Source organism: Fukomys damarensis, unplaced genomic scaffold (genome assembly GCF_012274545.1).
Source record: "Fukomys damarensis isolate Sample0158 unplaced genomic scaffold, DMR_v1.0_HiC HiC_scaffold_3, whole genome shotgun sequence".
NCBI classification, from domain to species: Eukaryota; Metazoa; Chordata; class Mammalia; order Rodentia; family Bathyergidae; genus Fukomys; species Fukomys damarensis.
Genome location: NW_022900915.1, coordinates 9,884,530 through 9,907,989, shown reverse-complemented (window position 1 = coordinate 9,907,989; position 23,460 = coordinate 9,884,530). Strand labels below are relative to the sequence as shown.

Sequence of the window (23,460 nt, the reverse complement as noted above, 5' to 3'; positions counted from 1 at the left end):
TAAAATTAATTTAAAAGAAAAAAAGAAGTTTACTAATTCAGGAGACTTATTTCCTTCATTTATCTTATAAAAGCTACATATGAACCAGATTTTTCAATTTAGATTCTGTGAGATTTAATTGAAAGAAAAACAAATCTCTGGAACAAATAATAGCTTATAGCAGTTCATATACATTATTTAAAAACATAAAAATGCCTCTTATAATAAGTTGCCAGTAAGACATGTGGTTATACAACAGAAATTATGAACCTATGGGCAAAACTTACTGCAAAAATTAACATTTTTATTTCAATGTTAAATACATCAGTTGATTCATTTCTATTTTTAAGTTTTATGAATAAACTTCACTTGGGAGGCCTTTTTGGAATTTACTGTGTCCTACATTTGCTCTAAGGAATGAAATTCTGCTGATGTATGGGGTTTTCAGATGAATTATGTTATTTTTCTCACAACATAAGCTGGTTCTAAGATGAGCCAGAGAATCATAAAATATTCCATTTTCAATCTATTGTTAAATTCCCTCATAAGGAAGCCTGCCAAGTTTTCTGCCAGGCCATGCTGAATACCTCTATGATGGAAAAATTCACTTGCATTTTGCACAACACACCCTGACAGCTAGAAAGAGTGGAGTTTTTTTGTTGTTGTCCTATATGTAAAAAATAGCATATAAATTAAGTGCTTTGTTAACCTAAAACAGTTTTTTTATATTAGAAGTCTCAAAGGAGGATTTGAAGAGTATTAAAAATACCAAAATAGTCTAAGAGTTTCAAAGTCATCTTAAAAGTCACATTGTCTGTACAAAATTACAGAATAAAATTAGAATCAAAACTTTAGAAGTAAATATCCATCATTTTAATTACTTCAAAATATGTGAAGGAAAACATGCATAAAACATTTCTAGATATTTATTCAAGTGTCTTCATTTGTTAAAGAAAGAAAAGGGTGTAGTGTATTTCAGAATAAAAGGATAGTTCTAAATTATTCTATTGAAAACAAAAAATTAATAAAATCATGACTTAAGGTACATTAAATGAATATGGTAAATTTTGAAAACCAGTTTATTTTTTTTAGTACCTTACATCAGTTACACAATATCCTTGGACTATTGTTATTTTCTTTAAAATTGTTGTCCAGAAGAAACATTTTCTGAGTCTTCATAGTGAAGTGTGATGCTCAGAAAATATTCACAGGCTTAGTATTTGTCATTTTCCTTTTTTTGATTTCTATAAAATGACTCGATTTAGATGTTTACAGTTGGGAAGGTGAAGATTCTAAAGTAACTTATAGTACATTCTAAGCACAAGGAGAAAACATTTCCTATCAAAAGAATGGCTTCTTATGTTCAAGTACATATTTGCTTGCTTTTTTAAGTAAAACAGACCTAAAAGAAATCTTTATGAAATTTTTGGTTTATAAATTGAATCTTGAGGACTTATTTTAATCATAAGGAATGGCTAACACACTACTGTAGAAATTCTATCTGCTGAAATTTCTCTTTTGGACAGTGGTGGTTATCAATAGTTCAAAGGGCCTAAAACATGTTTTTCTAAATTATGCAGGGGAAATACACCCCATAATTTGCTTGGTTCATGTAAATTATGTACTTAAACTTTATAAAATAAAGGAAAAATCTTCATGCTTTAGAAGATTTCATCCTTGATTTTTGATAAATAGAAAATGTACTTTTACCTGGATTGGCTGACATCCCTGAAGCTGATGTCAAGAACTGCTCTAGATTCGGATTCCCATTTCACCCTCTGATAGACTCATCTAAAGTGTCTAGGAAGAGAAGGATAATATTATTCATGTTCCAATGGGCTCTTTTCTGTCCTTCCATTGCTTTTTAAAAATCTAATCCCTAAAACTGTGTCTGACATTTTTCTTATACTCCTTTTTTATCCTCATTGGTACATTTTAGGTATACAGTACAGTTACATTCATCATTGGGATCTTGTACCTTTACATGACAGGTCTTGGTTCTCATTTTTTCCCCAAACCCCTACCCTCCCTTCACCCTCTCCTCCCTTCTCTATTTACATAAACTTTGTTTCCATTTTTTCATTTTCTCATATTTTTTTCTTTTCCCTTACTTCCTTTCCCCTACCCTTCCCACTTCCCCTACAGCTTTAGCCCTTTTCTCCCTACTTCACATTGTCAGTTATACCATTTGGATCTTATTTACACTTTTAGTTTTTCACACCAGAGAAACTATTTGGTATTTACACATGTGTGACTTATTTATTTCACTTTGGGAAAAAATTTTTACCAGCTGCTCCTCAGACAAAGGACTATCATCTAGAATATACATAAAGAACTAAAAAAATTCATGCCCCCCAAATATAAAGACCTGATTCAAAAATGGGCATTTCTTATATTCCTTTAAAGATCAAAGTATGTGCTTTAAACATTCTTGAAACATTTTCACATATCATTTACCGATTAAAATTTATTGAATTTGTAAAGTCATGGTACTGTGATGAGCTATATGGATACAAGAGTGAACAAAACAGACATTGTCCCAGCTCTTACTGAGTTTTCTTTGTAGTTGCAAAGACACAATATAGTTGGGCAGACATGATCAGAGTAAAGTGCCTTACTTTGGATAGTCAACTAATAATTGAGTTCAACAAACATTTTCACCCTGTAATTTACTATTTGAAAATCCCCAATGGACATAGTTTGAGAATTTAAAAAAATGGTTCTTGACTTTATGGGGTTTGTGTTTGGGCTTGAGAAACAGATAATAAACAAGATAGAAACCCTTGCTTGAATATAAATAATGCAAATACAAGGAGTTTGGCCGACACTACCAAAAGACCTCTCTTGTGTTCACAGCATTGCTCTTGATCACCGCAGAATCACAAGTATGGCATTTGTCTCTTATCTCTTTGTTCTGGCCTTTGCCTGTCTTGAGTGTAAGTCTCCTTCCCACTGCTAAAACCATTTGGCAGCTTCTTTGCCAAGGAATTCTAAGATACTATCATCTCATAGATTTGTGAGCATACTTTTCAACTGGAGGGTATTTTGGAAATGCATTTTTATAACTGCCAAGAAATCATAAAATCACAAGATTTCAAAACCTAAAACAAGATCTTTAACTTTCCATTCATAGAGAAACTTTATCCATATCTCTGAGCGACTTATTCTGATTCTGAGAGACATGTGCTTCTGAATCAATATCCCTGTTATAATTTATAATGAGAATATCCTCCAAAAGCTTCATGCATTCATAGGAGGGCTTTAGGAAGAGAATTATATCATGGGGCACTATAGCTGACTTACTCCTAGGAGGCGGGGTCTGATTGAGGGAGGCAGGTTAATGTAAAAATGACCTAGAAAGGTATAGCTCTCTCACTGACTCCTCTCTTCACTTTCTGGTTTTTGGTCATTACAAAGTGAGCAACTTAACTCTGCTATGATCTTCAGACACACTGTTCTTGGCCTGTCTGGATCTAGTGGTCATGGACTGTAACCATAAGCCAGAAAAAACATCTTCTTCTTTAAATTACAAGTATCTGGTATTGTGTCTGAGTAATGAGGGAAGTGACTGAGACATACTTTGGTACCAAAAGTGGAACTGTTGCTGTGAATACATAAACATGTGGTTTAGAAGCCTTTGAAATCATTCAGAGGAGGTATCTGGAAAGATTTAGAGATGCCTGTTTGAGAAGCTCTAGAATGCTGAAAGCTGTGCTTATTAGGAGACTCTGATCAGATCTCAAATAAATGATTTCCCAGGATTCAATTCATCATGCTTTGCCACCCAACCACTCAAAAGCCCCTACAACCACCAAAAAGATGCGAAAGGGATGAGTTACTGCTTAGGCTGGCAACAGACTTTGGCATCATCCCCATAATGCTGGTTTTACAGGCATCAGAATGCAAGAGCTGTGGGGTCAGGAAGGCTTCCACCCAGATTTCAGAAGAAAACCTGGGAGGCCAGGCAGTGTACCTCTGATAGGGCAGTGTGTGAAGCTGAAAGTGAAATGGCGACCTCAGAAAGCTGAAGAAGCCAGGAACACAAAACATCTGAGAACAGCCACAAGGTGTGAGCAAAGCCAGCCCAGGAGAGAAGCCAAGAGGCTACAACCCACCAGCCACGCCATGGGGTTGGGGTGGGGGGGTCACTCAAGCCTTTTGGAGTATACATCTCGCCACACCTTGCCCAGGGTGCTGTACATGGAACTACAGGATTTAATGCCCTGTAATTAATTGCCCTTCTGGATTTCAGTCTTGCTTTGGTCCTATTCCTTTATATCCTTTATTACTCCCTTTTGGAATGGGAATGTCTATTCTCTGCCATTGTATGTTGGAAGTACTTAACTTTCTTTTTATTTTTACAGGGGCTCACAGCTAAGAGTTTGCCTTAAGTCTCAGAGGAGACTTTGGACAAACTTCATCAATGCTGAAACTGTTGGGACTTTTGCAACTCTTAAAAATGGACCAAATACATTTTGTATAAAGAGATACACGTGAGTCTTTTGGGGGCTTGGGTGGAATGTTTATATCTTGATGTTGATCTCCCAAAGCCTCACGTGTTCATAGGTGGTGCTTTGGTGGTAACTGAATCATGGAGGTGTAATATTCATCAGTGGATTATTATATATAAATATGATTGGGAGATAAAGCCTGGTGGAAGGAGGAGGGTTACTGGGGATGTGGCCCCTTGATTGTGCTCTGTTTCCCACTGGACTCACACCCCTCTCCCATGCCACCCTGACTCGGAGCCAGCCAACTATGCACTGAAACCTCTGCAAACTGTGAATGAGAATAAACCTCTCCTCCTTTAATTTGTGGATGTCAGGTATTTTGTCCCAGCCATAACAAAGCTACTAAGACATTGCATGATCCTGTGGTTTATAAACCTTTGGAATCTATTCACAGGAGCAATTTGGAAAAATATGGCAATGCCAACTAGAGAAGCCCTAGAAGGGCTAAGCTATAAGCTTAGCTTCATGGGTGATCCTGGTCAGAACTTAGAAGAGCAGAATACTGATAGCAGCACAAACAGTAAAGACCAGGCTCAGGAGGTTTCAGTTGGAAACTAGAACTCCATTGACAGTTGGATTCCAGGCCATGTGTGTTATGTTCTAGCAGAAAACTTGTGAACATTTTTCTCACATCCTAAAACTTTGCAGGAAACTAAGATTAAGGGCTATAGAGTCAGGAGACTTTAAACTTTGACCTTTCAGGGATGCTGAAACTGTTAGAACTTTAGCAACTCTTGGAGATGGACTAAATGCATTTTACAAGAGGTAACATGCTGGAATTTAGGGCAGGTAGGGGTGAAATGTTCTGATTTATACAGTGATACCTTGGTTCATGAACACTTCTTTTCATAAATAATTCAGTTCCCTAACAGAGGTACTCAGTGAAATTTTACTTCTGTTTGCAAACTCCACATCTTCACCAGAATTGTGGAACAAGTTATGTTCATGAACTGAGGTACTACTGCTTTGAGAAAGTCCCCCAAAGGTCTTATGAACTCATAAGTAGAGGTTTGAGAAGAGAATTAAACCATGCACTGTAGCTGACTTGCTGTTAGGAGGTGGGGCCTGGTTGGGAGGTGGCTGAGGGGCATGACCAAGAAGGGTATTTCTCCTTCCCTTTACTCTGCTTCCTGACTGCCAAGATGAATAGTTTTCCTCTGCTATGCCCCTCTGCCATGCTATTCTTGCTCTGGAACCAGCTGATCATGAACTATAACAGTGAGCCAAAATAAACCTGTCATGTATGTTGACGATGTTGGATATAGGGTCTCAGCAATGAGGAAAGTAACAATAAGCCTCAAAGATGAGAAATTCAGGTCTCTTTCATGTTTATATATCTACCTGTCTCCCAAATGTGCCCTATAGGTAGCACTTTTGGAATGTGATTGTGATAGAGCAATACTATACAGTAAGACACAGGCCAGGGATTTAGCTCAGCAGTTCGGTGGCCTTCCTTGCAAGCGCAAGGACCCGAGTTCAATCCCCGGTACCCCCCCCAAAAAAAACAAAAACAAAACAATAAGACAGGCCCTTGCCTTGCCTCCATGTTTGTTTTCCACAGAATGTTTTGTTCCAGAAATGTAACAATTTGTGCTGTTGAGCAGTTCTGGCCAATGTATCAAAATATTTATCTGTTTGAACTTCATGACCTTTCAGGAAAGTTCTGCAACTCCACCCCTCTGCTTCAATGAGCATGCTCACCTACCCTGTAGATTGGTATGTGAGGAGGCTCTCATTTCTGGTAGAGTGCTCAGACTTCAGAGTAAGACTCTGGACCCACTGGTGTAATAAAGGTTTTTCTCCACCTCTTTGAGTGACCAACAGATTCTTGAGTCCATGAGTCCGAACTGGGATAGCCTTGACCCAGAGCTGTAACACTGAGCTGTAACACTTGGCTATAGCTCTGAGTGGTTCAACTTTGCCACAATTAGACCATGAAAGCACTGTAGCTAACTTGCTGTTAAGAGGGGTGATCTGATCAGAAAAAAACAAGTCACTGGAAGTATGACCTAAAAAGCCATATCTGCCTCCCTTCTCCCTCTCTCTCCTGACTTCTGTAATGTGAGCAGCTTTTCCTCCCCATGTCAATCTGCCATCCTATTTCTTCCCTGGAGTTGGCTGACCATGGACTGAAATTTAAGCCAAAATAAACCTGAAGTTCTGAAATGAAGCAGGATTTACTCATCCTGGTAAGAACTGGGAAATACAGACTTAGAACCTAAGCTTCTTGGCTGAATCTTTCTTTTCATCCTATTGTTCTACAGAAGGAACTGTATGTTTTAAGATAGACCACCTGTATTATTCAGACTCTTCTCTGAGAAGAACCTGGTGTCTCTGGGAAATCCGAGATTAGATCTTATTTTTCAAAGACTCCTTTCCTTTCGAGTTAGACCCGATTCTCTCATATTCTTGCCTTGAAAACATTGAATCACTGATTTTATATGACCTCCAGATCCCTTCCCTGTTATTCAAGCCTGGTGTTTTATTTTATTTTTTAATACTGATTTTTTTATTTAGTAAATAATGGACATTAATCCATTGATTGTCATAGAACTTGAACAACTGTAATTTCTCTAATCCTGAACCTTTTGTTAATTAGAAAGGAACTTTGTACATGTAAGAAAATCTAATAGAGCTACTCCAAGATAATAGTAAATATTTGCTATCAGCTACATATTATTCATTATTCATTATTCTTACAAAATTTTTTAATCCATCCTATTATTAGTTTTGAATTTTATGACGTTAAAGCATAATTTTCAAAAAGCAGATAAAGCTACATTCTACATACAAATTGTTTTTATTATATGTATGCTTTTATATATATGTATATATATGTATGTATATACATGTATTATATATACATATATACATATGTATGTATATATACATGCTTTTATATAAATGATATTATATAGTCTTTGCACAAATTTCTATATTTAAAAATTATCTTCATTTTTTTAAATCTTTATTAAGTTTACTGGTACATTTTAGGTATACAGTACAGTTACACTCATCACTGGGATCTTGCACCTTTACATGACAGGTCTTGGTTCTCATTTTTTCCCCAAACCCCTGCCCTCCTTTCACCCCCTTCTCCCTTCCCTATTTACAAAAACTTTATTTTCATTTTTTTCATTTTCTCATATTTTTCTTTGCCCTTTTTATTTTTCTTCTACCCCTCCCACTTCCTCTACTTTTAGACCATTTCTTCCTATTATGCATTATCAATTATACATTTTGATTCTTATTTACACTTTCAGTATTTACATTTGTGACATTAATTTTACTTAAGGGAATTGCTTCAATGTGCATTCACTTAGCTATAAATCTCTTTAGTTTATCATTTTTGTTTGTTTGTTTTGTTTTGTTTTGTTTTGAGACAGGGTCTCACTGTATAGTTGAGACTGACCTGGAACTCACTATGTAGCCCAGGCTGGTCTCGAACTCACAGCGATCCTCCTGCCTCGGCCTCCCGAGTGCTGGGATTACAGGTGTGTGCCACCACGCCCGGCTAGTTTATCATTTTTTATGGCTGAGTAGTACTCCATTTTTTAAAAATAATCTTTTATATTTAGTCTTCAGTTGATGGGCAATAGAGCTGTTTCTAAATTTTAGCTATTATTGAGCCTGGTATTTTAATAAAATAACACAAAAGTCTGGAGTTTGCATGGTTATCTCTAACTATTTCTTTAATGTTTTATGTTAAAAATGAGATGGTATGTGCTATATCTAGGGAGGTAGAAATAGGCATAATCACAACAAGGGATAAAGAAATGAATTTAAGAAAACACAAAATTTCCCTTTGGAGAATGAAGAGGGAACCATACAGAGACTCGGCCCTGTAGTATAAAATCTGGGGTTCCTGACTCTATCCATTCTCTACTCTGGACCTACCGAATCAGAATCTCAACACTGAAGGAATTAGAAATAGTGGGCAAACATGTAGATCTTGAAAAATCTCCAGAATTATTGATTCTCAGTTAATCTTTTTCACATTTGTTTCCTCTTGATAGTTAAAGAGCAGAATATACTTCTACAGGCCTGAATAGTAATCAAACTAAAGTGCACTATCATAGCATAGTTTTATAGTCTGTTAAAATAAAGTGTTTGTAGATGGGGAGGGGAGGAGGGGGTGAAGGGAGGGCAGAGGTAAGGGGAAAAAAATGAGAACCAAGACCTGTCATGTAGAGGTACAAGATGCCAACAATGAATGTAACTGTACTGTATCCCTAAAATGTACCAATAAACTCAATTAAAGCTGAAAAAAAAAAAAGAATAAAATATATTCTTAAAGTCTTCTTGGTCTAGGCCCCGTAGTAACTGTGACTTTTCCCATGGTATCACATGTAAGTAGATGACTTCATAATGACTTCACAATGGGTTCTGAGGTTCTAATAATAGGACTGTAGCCTTTGGTTTACCAGGAACACTGAGCATAGTGAACTTTTCATGAAAGTAACTCAGGTGGATGAATTATATTGCTCCTCGTGGAAAAGATGAAAAATTTCTTCCTGGCTATCCTGGCTACGGGCTATCTCTCATGTAAGGATTTACCAAGTAACCTTGGGGAGGGAGAGAACATTTGACCTTCCAAGGACAATAGCTTATTAGTAATAATTGCTATTGAGGTGCAGGAATTTTTGAAACTCTTAGTATTTTCTCAGAGTTAAAAGAATTCACTACGTCAACTAGAATATGTGTCAGTGGTCACTTGATTAATATTCCAAGAACTCTGGCATACACAATTTCAGACTTGAGAAATTAAGAAAATTATCTATGAGAGTTATAATCAATTTCTGGCAGATAATTTGAACTTCTCTGTTAATTATCGATTTTCAGTCCACTCCCTCTTCCTCATCCCCTACTTTTCCACACATTGATACTGTGTGTATATGTGTGTGTGTGTGTGTTTGTGTATGTGTGTACATAAATGCATTCTACACAAAGCAGTGTCAGTTTTTGCCATTGCTTACTACTAGAGTACCAGTAGGAGTCATGAAACCTTATGGGAAGGCTCAGCTCTTCCTAACTTACTCCAGTGAAGTGACACCAGTAACTGAAGTCCATGATGTAAAACTGAATGTACTAGGTAAGTGGGGCAGATAGACACAGATGCAAAGACAAGGTTCAGAGCAGGGACTAAATGACATCAAGCAGAATGTAAAATATGATAGCAAAGAGAATTCTGAATAGCTTGAATAAGCAAATGTTAATGCACTGTTGTAAGGAAGAAAAGGCTTCCTTTCAAGCAGTTTTATACAGTGCCTGAGTAGCCCACCGGTGGATAATATTGCTGACTTCTGGAGGAAAAATCTTGAACTTAATTGCTTCTTGTCCAAGTTCAGCATTAAACCTAGAATGGGCTAATGTTGAGTTTCCTGAGGAGATATTAAGTTCCCAGGCATGAGGAGAAAAAGGAAACAATGTCTGAGAATCAAACATGGCTAGATAAACCTCATTTGAAGAAGACAATCAGTTTTTCTAAAAATTTCAGTTATTAATTTATATGTGACTACTTAATGGGAAAATTATATGTTCACATTTCAATACTGCAATTATTTGAATTGATCATTTGAAATTTCTTTTTAAATTTCAGATGTTTTTGGTGACCATATATTTAAGGTAAGTTTGCCATTTTCTGTGTAAAAAAATTTTTCCAGTCTTACAATTGTACAATTTCTATATGTTTGAAACATATTAAGCCATTATCTACACAATGACACTTATACAGTTCAATCTAAACAGTGCTGTTGAAATACATCTGAGGTAAAACCTAGATTCATTTTGTCTACTCTGCTCTCTCATGCCTTTGTATACCACTGGCAATTAAAGCTCCTAGTTTGTTTTTGTTTTGTTTTGTTTTTTTCCTCTCTCCCTTCAATTTCGTTACTTTTACCCAGGTTCAAGTTCTCAACTTTTGTCCATGTTGTTACAATAGCCATCTGACGTTCTTGCATTTAATTTGATCCAGAAGTTGGCAATTAGGGGCATATATTTTGGAAAAATATAATTTTCTTGGAATCTAGGCAGGTCCCTTTGTTTACATTTTATCTTTTGCTGCTTTTAGACTAGAACACAGTCTAGTAGTTGTAACAGAAGTAAAAAAAATCTCAAACTATTTATTAACTTGTTATTAGGAGGAAAAGCTTGCTGACCTCCCTTCTAATCTTGAAAATGGGCTTTCAAAATTATAAATCTGAATGAGACTTGTCCCTATTTAAAACAGCGACTCCTAGTGTCCTCAAGATAAAATTTCTGCATGCTTAAAATTCACCTTTTTGTCTAGCCTCTTTTTTTACATTTTTTTTAACTTTATTAATATGTGTTCAAAGTATATGTGAAATTTATACTGATCTTAGGTAATAGGTACTTGTGCATAATGCGTTTGATTCTTCTTTATTCCCCTTTCCCTCTCCAACCACCTCCCTCTCTCAGACTTTAAATCCCTCTTCCCCATTTTCATTACTATTCTTATCATTGTTATTTTGGGGGGATCGTTTTTATAGTTTATTGTTCAGCCTCTTGCTCCCTGAGAGAACCCCTCTCCTTTCATCCCAGATTCTCATTAACCTAAACTATTGTTTTGTCTATTACTTCAGTAATCTCAAAGGTCCTGGCAGATAAGTTTATGATAACATAGTTTTGGTGTTTTAGATTTATGACAATTTATCACAGTGTGGTCTTCTTTTTTTGTACAAAACACCCAAGCACTTATATTAGAAGCTCTATATAATCACTGCAGTGTAGAGTATGACCTGTGAGTTTTCTTGTAGACCATCTCATGCCACCATTATGAGGAAGAGGCTAAGCAGCAGCAACACATATGTTCCATACGAGTGAGCCCACTGTGCGCCTCTAACAAAGTCACATACCCCAATTCCTGCGTGTACTGCTTCGCCAATATGTGAGTGAGAACACAAAACCAGACCCAGTCCCCCGTCTAATGTGTAGATGACTGATAACATCTGGCTGCTATTTACTATTTTGTACATGTGTGTAAATTCCTTAAGATGTGAATCTGTTCACTAAAAAATGATTTAATATGAGGCTGGGCCTGAAGGAGGTGAGGGTGGCAGAAAGTAAACAAATGGCAGTGTCCCATCCCCGAATTCAGAAGAGAGGCCTGCCTGCCTTCCTCTCCTTTGAACGCGAGTTTCAATATGAGATTCGGTGTGGGGAAGAAAAAAAAAAGATTTTGTTTCTAAAAGCTTTGAAAATCATAGCTGTAAGAAACATTATCCTTTACAAGATTTCACTACAGCCACAAGTCTTAGCACTCAAAGTTAAGATTTAACCTGGGCTAAATCCTATCCCGGCATTAAGTGATATTGGAAAAATCTCATAGCCCCTCCGCTGAAGATCAGACTCAAGACCTTGAACCTGCAAGGCAGCACCACAGCGCTAAATCCCCAGCCCTGGAAGTTCTTAGCTGCAAATCTGAGCCTGTACTTCTGCTTTACTCACCAAGTACGCAGCGTCTTCTTTCTTGATATTTTCAAACATATGAAACTCTTTCCTGCTTTGGGAAATTTGTACAAGCTGCTCTCCCTGACAACGGTGTTTTGCTTTTGCGCTTCTCAAGGCCAGGGCATTTTCCATTATTTAGGTTTCAGCCTAAATGTACAGTGCATCAGTTGTCTTCTTTGACAATCCTATCTACAATAAACTCACTGCTGGTATTTTCTACATTCATTCCCTTCTCTTTCCTTTTTAATATTCATCATAACTCCAAATATGTGCTTATTTTTGTCCTTTTACCACATTTAAGCTCATGAAGTCAGAAGGTAGCTATCTGCTGCATTGGAATCCCAGCTTTTCTGCTAAAACACAATGTGGTTTAGAACGGATGGCTCAAGCTCTGGAATTACCTTCGAGGTCACCTATGTGGATTTAAAAAGATAACGTGGAAAGAAGGCTTAGTACAGTGCCTGTCACACAACAGGCCCTCAATAAATAACAGAATGAATGACACTGTGTTGCTACCAAGTAGAGAACCAATCAAGCAACTTTCCTGGGACGAAGGGTTTTCCTGGGATACGGGACTTTGAGTAGCAAGATAGAGCAGTCACAGACAAACCACAATGGTTGGCCACCCTACCATCACCATGCCTTCATATTCACTACCCTCTAGTAGAGTCCAGTCCATGATTACTCTTTCTTCCCCTCAGATCAGACAACCTACACCATTCTTACGCTGAGCCAGGACAGCGGTATCTTTCAGATCATCCAAGACGTTCACCTGATAGGCCTCCCAGTGACCTCCACTGTGGTCATAATGCAGTGGTTCACACCGACGGATTCCCTGGGAAGCAGAGCAATTGTGCTGGACAAGGATACCTACTCCTTCTCCCAAGTTTAGGGTTAGCTCTCCACTTTCATCTCTGCTTCAAGTCTACTGTCTACCCCTTCACCGAGATCTCAAAATATTTGGAGTTATGATAAATATTAAGAAAGAGACAGGGATTAATGTGGAAATAAAACCCTCTTAGTGTTAAAATTTTATCCTTAGGATTTTAATTTCAATAGAAGGGTAAATAATAAATGTATTCCTTTGAAGTATACAGCTTGAGGTCTTTAAAGTATTTGCAGTTTTACAACTTTCATTATGATGATGTTTGTATACAAGGTATTTTGTATACATATTGTTTTTCCACAACTGTAAACCTATGAGTAAATCACTAGGATTTATAGTAAATCTAGGTTAAACATTTTGAGGAGCTGCCAAACTGGATTCTAGAGCACTTTCTAATCTTTAAAACAAAACTGACAATATTTGAGGGTTTCAATTGCACCACATCCTCACCAACACATGTTAGTATCCATCTTTTTTATGATATCCATCTTCCCTATGGTAACCACCTTAATGGGTATGAAGTGGTATCTCATAGTTACAGCTTGTATTTCCTTAATTAATAATAATGTTAGATATGGTTTAATGGACCTACTCTCATTTTATATATCTTATTCAGAGAAGTGCTTATTCAAATTATTTGCTCAATTTCTAATCAGACTGTCCTTTTACTGCTACATTGTAAGAGTTCTTTATGCGTTTTGGATGCAAGTTCCATATCAAATGTTTATATCCAATCATTTTTCCCTTTATGTGGGCTATCTTTTTACTTTAATAATGATGTCTTCTGAAATACAGTCAATTTTATTTTGGTGAAGTCCAGTTTATCTATTACTGTTGTGCTTTTGGTGTCCCAGCTAAGAAACCATTGCTTAACCCAGTTATGAAAATTTACCCATGTCTTCTGAGTTTACAGCATTAGAGCTTACATTTAGGTTTTGTGTCCATCTTCAGATTATTCTGTTGTTATTTTGGGGGTTTGGGAGGATAGGTTTTTCTTTCTTGTTTGTTTTATCTGTAGCATGAGGAAAGGGACACAATTTCATTATTTTGTGTGTAGCTATTCCAGTAGCATATTAAAAGAAATATTCCTTCCCTGTTGAACTAGATTAGCATTTTTTAAAAAAATCAATTTGGTTCATTTTTGGACTTTCAGTTCAATTAATCAATGTTTCTTCTGTATTAATACCACAATATCTCTATTACTGTAGGTTTTTACTGTTAAATTTAGAAGTCAGGAGGTACAAGTTCTTCAAGTTTGCTCTTTTACAGTTTATTTGGCTATTGTGAATTCCTTATTAAAGGTCTTGTCCAAGAATAATGTAAAGATCTACTCAGCATAATCATTCTAGACTAAAATACTAGGGAAAAAATTAAATGTTCTCATAATAATTTCAATGATTTTTAGTATACTATCTGCAATTAATACTTCCTATGAAACAGTTACTAAATGCAGTTGTGTTACTGTGTATAGTAATGTAATAAATATCAATGTGCCAATGTCCATAGATTTTACTGGCAAGATATCCTGTTTTTCCCAAGATTTCTACCATATTCAAAGATAACTGAAAGAAGTGCAGATTTCTTAAATAAAAGCTAGCTGCTCTTTGCCATCATGGAGCTGCCACTTAAATATCCTTGTCTATGGCATTCCCGATGCTTAGTACACTTATGCAACAGTGCCTACCTTCTTCTTGTCTCAAGCCAGTTGAGAGATCCCTTCTGGTTCTCATGCCTACCATTTCAGAAGGAGTTCATACGTAAGAATTATGTGACATCCCAAATGTCACACTTACCTCTTTTAGCCTAGTTACATTCTTATTTTATCTTTATTAAATTTACTGGTACATATCAGGCATACAGTATGGTCACCTTCATCACTGAGACCTTGTACCTATACATGACTTAGCAGGTTCTTATTTTCCCCATTCCCCAGCCCTCCCCTCAGCCCTTCCACCCTTCCTTGTTTACAAAGATATTGTTTCTGTGTTTTTTCTTTCCACATATTTTTTTCTTTTCCCTTTTCACTTTTCCTCTACCCCTCCCACTTCCTCTACCATTTTAGGCTTTTCTTCCTATTACACAATATCAATTATACATGATCTTTATTTACACTTTTACTTTTTCACACCAGAAAAACTGTTTGGTATTTACACATTTGTAGCTTACTAATTTCACTTAAGAGTATGAGCTCAATGTGCATCCATTTTATAAATCTCTCTACTTTCTCATTCTTTATGGCTGAGTGTATTCCATTTTAGTTACTTCCTTCTTAGGCCATCAAAGGATTCCCAAACTGGGGGTGGGTCATTTTCATCGTAAGGTAAAGGGCCAAGTGTACCTTTACTCTAGCTGCACCAACTCCTGCCATCGTTCAGGCCTGTTTAAACTCTGCCTGGTACTTTGTTTCTGCATCTTGGCACAATCAAGGCTGATACACCTAAGCACAGCCAAGATCTCTGGTTCTATGTTTTGCATAAAACATCCTTTTTGAGCCAAATATCATATTCCTGCTTTTGCTACCAAATATTATATTCCTACTTTTCATTTTTGCTGTGTGAGGGATCAAGCCCAGGGTCTTGCACATTCTAGACAAGTGTTCTACCACTGACCTCCATTCTCAGTCTTGTGTATACTTTTTAAAATATCTCACTAGACATTACATGTCAAATTTTCTAAATATAATCATGATATAATATTAAGTTATAAGGGAAGATATTAGGTAGTAAATATAGCATGAGCAAGTTTTAATAAAATATATTCGTAATATATTAATAAAAATAAAATATTAAAAAGGAAAATATGATTAGAAGTATTTTTGAACTATAAATACACCTTATTTTGGAGTAGCATTTATTATATGCCATTCATTGTGCTTGGTGCTGCATAGAACTAACCTCATTCAATATTTAGGACAATGTTATAAAGTTAGTATTGGTACTACTTCCCGTGTTATAGATGGTGAAACTGAACTGAGAGAGATTTAGGAATTTATCCAACTATCATAACTCATAAGGGGAGCTATTCTTGGCAATTAGGGCTATTGCAGCCCATAGAGCAACTCTGAGGTGAGCCTCATGACAGTAGCTCCCCAAAATTATGAGCCTTTTACACACACAGCAAAATGATTTCTCTGATGTGTCTCAGCAAACCATTAATTTACCTCCCTCTACTTAACATATAGGTTTACACATTTACTAAATGCTCCAATAGTTTTTCACCATGATTACAAAGCAACAGGGCCTCCCAGGTAATAGGGTGTGGTGAGCTGAGAGGAAAATCTTTATAGCTGTGGGCTGTTTGTAAGTCAAGAGTTTACAAATCAAGGTCTCTGTTCCCTTAAAATCTCTATTATAATGCATCTAGACTAAGAGGAAAAAAGGGTTATATTTCATACAAATGATCTCTAAATATTTATATCAATTTCTCTTAGAGCTCTGAATCATACTCTTACAATTCAACACAGAGGAGTATGCAACAACCCCCCCAAAACTTGAATATGATATGAGTATTCTTCATTCATCATGAGTGAAACCATTTGAACTAAGCATCACCTTTCCTTCATAAAGCTGAATTCATTGTATTGTCTTATTTTTTCTAATCAATAAATATTATCCTATAGAAATCTCCTTTGACTTGGGATGTTTAATGAGACATAGGTGATCAGTGTTTGATTACAGACATACAAAGCTGAATGGAAAGCAGCTCCTGAATTTATCAAATCACAGTTTAATAGGCTAATTAAACAATGTAGTCATTAATTCAATAAGTTTGTTATTATGAGATTCAAAGATATGACTAGACTCTTGGCATTAAGTAGTAACCAAAATCAGATTTTTGTACTTGTATAGTTTCTAATTGAACAAGGAAGCAAGAAAATACACAATTATTAAACAATATAAAATATGAGGAAGAGAAAAACAAACCATGATAACCCAGAAGTTGACTTTGTCCTGGGCACAGGTTGGCCTGTACTTATATCTGGGCTTTGATATTCTCCTGTTTAAGATTAACAATTTTATAAAATGTTTACATCTGCAAAACCACTCTGTGATTATGATGAATCACAACATAAATACTACACCATGGTCACATATGAACATAGGCAAAAACGAAAATCAGCCAAGCCACAAAATAGCAGACATACCTTTATCTAGAGTAAAATAAATGTTTGCTGCTTCTTCCCCAATTACAATCCTTTCTTCTAAATGAGGCCTTTAAAGATGTCCAATCATAAGATTTCTCCCAACTGTTTGGAACATCCATGCAAAGCAAAAAGCTCTTCCTTAAACTCTTCTCAAAATTGATGTAATGATCCCAAATCCTACAAAAAATACTTTCTTGTCAACATGTCCTATGGTTCCCAGGGTGTGTAATCTCTCAGATTACAATGAATAATAAATATTCAACTATTTGTGTATACCTGGAGGGCTTTAGATGAAGGACATGACAAATACAGCCCTTGCTAACAGCAATATACCATCCTGTTTCTTGCTTTATTTTACTTACTTCTCCCCCATGCCCACAACAGATGTCAGTAATCAAAGGCAGCACACTGCACTGAGGTGAATGTAGCCCCAAAATCTTTGTCAACGTAGCAATTGAGGCATGGTTGGCCCTCAGATTTGTCATGAAAGATAAAATCACTTTGCCGTTCCAGCCTTTACCTTTTTAAGACTAAGGAAGCTTCATGCTTCTTGAAATAAAGTGTTCAACTTTCCTATAGCTATAGCCATGATGTGGTGACCTGACTGCTCTCCTAGTCCTTCTAAAAGGATAGACTGTCAGGAATTTGAGCTCTGTCACCAAGACCCTGGCCTTTCCCAACATATCTCTAAAGGCTTGCAGGCATTTACTGTCATGGCTTGCTTCTAGTGCTGTGAGTCAATTGCACCCTCTAGTGGGGAAACCTCGTGTTCTACTATATACTGAAAGACGAAGGGTAGTGCTGTGTGTCTGTCGTCTCCAAAACTGCCCACTTTCACGGGCAAAGTGTAACACTTAAACGTATAAAACTCAAAGTTATTTTAAATGTTTGAATTTCACATTCAAAGCGACTGAAGGAGAAAAGAAGGAAGAGAGGTAAAGGAATCTGATTTCAAATATGGCTGTGTCAAAAGTCTCCAAAACTTTTGCCAGAAATCTCCTTTTCCATCTCTTGGATCCATACATTCTTAATTTCATCTTTATTCTCATAGAGGCTTTACCCAGTCCCATCCCTAGTGATAGATCCAGGCAGATCTACCATTGACTAGTTCAGCAGTAGAAAAATTTACTCTTCCAAGACTCTAAGAAAAGGTTTGAGTCTTATTTTAGTTGGTATACCTTGGAGCCTTATTCCTGAACCAGTTATTAGAGTTACAAGCATGCTAAACTCTCATTGAAATGGGCTGAATTACAAGGTCCCACAAGAGCCATGTGTGGGTCAGCCCTATCTTATGCACTAGAAAAAGATAAAATTATTCCCCCAAAAGAACACTAAAGTGCTACTACCAGAGTCAAAATTGTCAAGAAAACAAAGGATACAGTACCTTGCACTATCTGGATACAGCCTTTTCCTTATCAGGAGTCTATGGATTATCTGCAAGCCTGCCTCATCCCTATTTTTCTTCCCTTACTACAGTTAACAATTTTATCTGTATTTATGATAAAATGTTATGTTCCCAGAAGCTAAATATATCTTAGTAAAAAATATGGACATGCCATCCAGACATCTGAGCTTTGTTGACTTTTTCATTTCTAAACAAAAGGACTTGACCTTACATTCCATAAACCATGGAAGGTTTAATGTCTTCCCAGTTCCAGAAAGACCGAGGGCATTTATGACCTCTTGGCAACTTGTTCTATGTCCCCAATTTTGCAGAGTTCTCCATTAGCCCGCCTTTTCACCTCTGCTGCTGATGCTTCACTCCCCACAACTCTGGTACATGTTAGACTCTGCACCTTCATTCCTGAGGCACATTCAAGGATATTTGAATAGCAGATGTTTTCTAAAGGTTTGGTGTGATGGAGGAGGATAAGAGCTAGCAAAGAAGAGGAAATGTGTCAAGATTCTTTGATTTTAGAATGGTGAAACTCAAACTGAAACTTTGGCCAAATAAGAAATGTGTGGGCACCGGCAGTAAGGAGGACCAGAGTGAGTCTTAATTTAGGTATGGCTGTATCAGAGACTCAGCATTGTCGGGAGTCTGACTTTCCATCTCTGTTCACTCCTTGTTTATCAATTTTATCAAATTTTGACTTGATCATGTCCCATGGAGGCTCCACACATGATGAGAAAAATAGCAGCTACCACTTCATTCATGTATTCTTATGATTCACAATCAAAGGGACAAGGGCTAAGTGTAAGACAAAGAGAATCTTAGCAATCAGCCAAACATCTTTCAATCAATGTGCAACTGTATTTCTTGGACACGGCAAAAAGAATTTTTTAAGCGATTGTCTTAAAATATCAAACCAAAGATCAAATTCAAACCTGGAAGTGAAGATTGAATTACACTTATGTTACTTAATGTTCAGAAAATCTATAAATAATTACTGTTTAAAACATTTGCCATATTTAAAGAACCACAGCATATTAAAGAACCTAATGGATGACTTCATAGTTTTAATAGAGTCCTGATTTAAACTTAGAATATTAAATTCAAAAGATAAGAATTTTATGAAGACTACATATTACTGTTATTTGGAGAAGAAATCTTTTTTCCACTTTTGTTCATATTAATAGACTTCAAAGATTTGTTTAAATCTAGAATTATGTCCAACAGTTAAAGTACGTAACAGAAAAACTGCTGTGTATTTGATTTATCTAGTCACTCATTCTTCTTTTCATTCAAAAAACTGTGAGGCAACCCCCGCTATCACTGACAATGTGAAATAGGAAGAAAAGGGCTAAAGGTGTACCAAAAGTGGGAAGGGTAGGGGAAAGGTAATAAGGGAAAGGAGAAAGTGAAAAAACGGAAATAAAATGTTTGTAAATGGGAAGGGGTGGAGGGGGTGAAGGGAGGGCAGGGACAAGGGGAAAAAATGAGAACCAAGACCTGTCATGTTAAGGTACAAGATCCCAATAGTGAATGTAACTGTACTGCATACCTAAAATGTACCAATAAACTCAATGAGGGAAAAAAAAAAGTGATTGACCTATGTGATTATTAGGTTGTGTTCTCTCAACAAACCAAAGGTTTAAACATCCAATTCTCATCAGAATTGCTTGCACCTAAGAGTCACTGGAAAAGAGAGTAAGTACTCAAAAAATACTTGTTGCATGATTTGAAGAGACGTTTCTCATTAGAAAAATGCACAATGGGATATCTCCTCACATCTCTGGGGATGACCATTTGCCATTCAAAGTTATAAACATATTCTTAACTCAATCCAGTTTATGCTTTAAGAAGATTTATCAACTTCTCATTTGGAGACAAAATTACAAGAATGTGTATACTTTAGAAATTAGGAGCAGGGCTTTTAAAGTCAAATAGCCTGGGTTTCACAATAAGGCCGTAAAATTTGCCAACTGTAACTAATAACTGTGGCAAAAGACCTAACCTCCCTGACCTGAGTTTTGTTACAGGTAAAATGGAAGCAGTGATACTTAAACTCACAGTGTTCATAAGGGTTACAGGTGATAATGTATTTAAAATGTTTGGGAGAGTGCTCATGATTAAAAGAATGCAAAAGCAAAAATTGTGTAAAAACAAGAACTTGAGGCAGAGAGGCTAGAGCCAGAGTGATGAGACAGAGAAACAATGACACGTGAGAAGGAAAGTGAGCTAAAGAGGGGTTGCAATTACTCCAACTGTTGCTGCATAGAGCCTGGACTCGCTGCTTCTCCTCTGTGCTGCTCAAGCATCCTAGCAATGAACTGTGTCAGGGCTTCCCCAATTTTACTGAAATCATTTTTACAGATCATGTTTTCCCACAAGCTTGAGAACAGAGAGCATTTTCTAGGCATCTGTACCACCCAGGTGTCTAAAATAGTCTCAGGTCTCACAAAGACTTTCAGTGAATGTCGGGTGACCAAATGAATGGTAGACATCACAGTTGTCAAACAACTTTCTAACACCATTATTCATTCCTCTAGAGATCAGAATAAAAGTTCTAACAAGAAGTCATGGCCGGAAAAATATTAAGGTTAATTGTAAAAGAGGCTTGTTGAGGGGTCATCTGGGAAGATGGTGGAGTGGTAACCAGCAGCAAATCAGCCTCTTTGAGAGTTGGAGTCCACATGCTGAAATATAGCAATGTGGGAAAGAGAAGAGGGGTCACCAGGATCCATCACGGATCTGAACTGAGAAATAGAGCCCATGGGAAGTGCAAAGAGAGGGACATCAACCCAGAAGAGAGAAGTGGCAAAAGGTGCTTCTCTTTTCTGCATGAAAGAGGTAGCTTGAGCCTATAGTCATGATGACTACAGGTCACTCCAGAAGGCTCCAGAGACAAACACACCAGTGGAACGGAGTACTGCACACTGTTGGCTGTAGTGGCTGGTGAGTGATCCCAATTCACATGTTCCCAGGAGAAGGTGACCAGGCATTATGGAAAAGGGCCAACTGAACCTAGGACTCAGAACAACAGTGAGGTGGCTCCATCCCAGGGCTTCAAGTGTCAGTGAGGCACAGCCATGGGAGATACCCAGGGTCAGGGACCCCAGTTAAAGCCAGCAAGAGACATGCAGAATGTCATGGGCTGAATGGTTAGGCAGAAACCAGGATCACCTTGAACTTCAGTGGAGTTGAAAGTACAGGCTTCTGGAATTATCTACAACCCTGGTGTAATTCTACTGCAGGCTTGCTGGGATCAACTAAGACAGATCCAGGCTCTTTCTGTTCCCTCTGTCTGTCAATGACAACAGAGAACACCCTAAAGTGAAAATTTCGTTTTTTCTTTCTTCCTTTTTTTTCTTTTATATATTTTTTTCTTGTTTGCTCTTGTTTTTGAGTGTGAATATTGTTTCCAAATTTTTTTGTTTTTGTTTTTTGTTCTGTTCTTATTTCTGTTTTTTCTTTCTTTCCCTCCTGTCTTCTGCAGTTTACCAAAGCTTGAATAATCTTCCTTTGTCCTTCAGACTTGCTTCTACTCTTTCTCTTCTTCTATTTCTCTATGTGTTCGTCTTTACACCTTTTAAATTTTGTCCTGTGAGGGTAAAACCACCCTACTGAGAGGATATTTACTGTCTATAATTTTCTGGTTTGTTTTAGATTTTATTATGCAACTACAAATTTTGTTCATATGGTTAAATGTGGCAAATTAATAGTTATCACAGTTTATCATTTTCTAGTCCAAGCTTGATGCTATAGTTATTACTGATTGTACTACTTTAGCCTAGGATGCATAGTTGTTCTAAAAGTTGTTCTTTCTTCTATGCCAAGACCAAGATTGCCGGAGCATCATAAAAAATACTATAGTGCCAAAGAGTCAGGGGCTAGGTTAATTAGATAGCAACTTCTCATCCACAATAAATCAAGAGGTAGGATCTTGCAAAAGACTGAAAAGCCAAATAGCTGGCTATACCTAGAAGACATTTCTGAAAACCAGTCATTTCCTAAGGTGTTTCTGATATTAGAACTAAAGCCACCTACCATAAGCAAGCAATTTATAAGCATCATCACAGAAACTAAACTTAAAAAGAAATAGAAAATGAGAAGACATGGTAACACTCCAAACTTCCAGTTTACTCAAGGCATACCTAAGGATCCGTAGAGTAGAACAACTCAAAAGCAACAAACCTGAACTCTCTGAAATGGTAACAGCAGAAGTAACAAAGAAGATAAACGAGGCTCTAGAAAAATACAAATTAGAAATAATTTCACAGCTAAGGAGATGATGAGCATAATAAAGGACATGGTTAGTGAATCGAAAGTATATAGAAATAAAAATAAATAGGAGATCTCAGGAAAATGATGGAAACCATGAATGGCCAACATAGAAATAAAATCCATGAAATACAGTCAAACAAGTATCTAGAATCCCCGGTACCAAAAAAAAAAAAAAAAAAAAAAAAAAACAACTAATACCTAGGACATTAGAAATTCTATTAAAAGTATAACATATCAGAATCAACCAATGTGAGGGCAGAATATCAAATCTACAAAACAAGTATGGGATTAGTGATCAAGAAAAGAAAGACTTCTAAAACAGCAAGGCAGCATGAAAAATCAATCCAACAGCTGCCAGATGATGAAAACAAGAGTAACATAAGGCTGATCAGAGTCAATGAAAAAGAATAAACATCACAAAGGACACAAACAAATATGTTCACAGAAGTAATGGCAGAAAAATTCCCAAATATGGAAAAAATTTGACAAACACATAAATGAAGCATAAAAAATTCCAATTAAACATGATCAAAAAATCTGTACCAAGGCACATAATAGTCAAGATTCCAGAAGTTCAATAAAAGAACAGAATATTAAAAGTGGTTACAAAATAGAAACAAATAACCTATAAAGGAAAGTCCATCAGAATTACAGTAAATATCTCAACACAATCCCTAAATCAAAGTGAGCTTAAAGTATTTTAAACCCTAAAACAACCTCCAATCTAGAATGATGTAACCCACAAAACTATCTTTCAAAATGACAGAGAAATAAGATACTTCCATGACAGAACACTTTTAGA

General features: G+C 36.6%; 1 protein-coding gene across 10 annotated transcripts in view; it reads right to left on the bottom strand.

Annotated features, from left to right (window-relative positions):
- Window positions 1-23,460, bottom strand: part of LOC104864252 (serine protease inhibitor Kazal-type 7-like) — a 57,210-nt gene that overhangs the window by 22,807 nt on the left and 10,943 nt on the right. For 6 of the 10 annotated variants that reach the window (XM_010627098.3, XM_010627101.3, XM_010627097.3 and 3 more), the window contains exons 2-3: window positions 16,991-17,167; window positions 1,690-1,779 (exon numbers count right to left, since the gene is read on the bottom strand). The exons of 2 other annotated variants lie outside the window; for them this stretch is intronic. The gene's annotated coding sequence lies outside the window, so the exon portion shown is untranslated. The remainder of the gene's footprint in view (window positions 1-1,689; window positions 1,780-16,990; window positions 17,168-23,460) is intronic. 2 more of the 10 variants (XM_033766770.1, XM_010627102.2) reach the window with 2 other exon arrangements.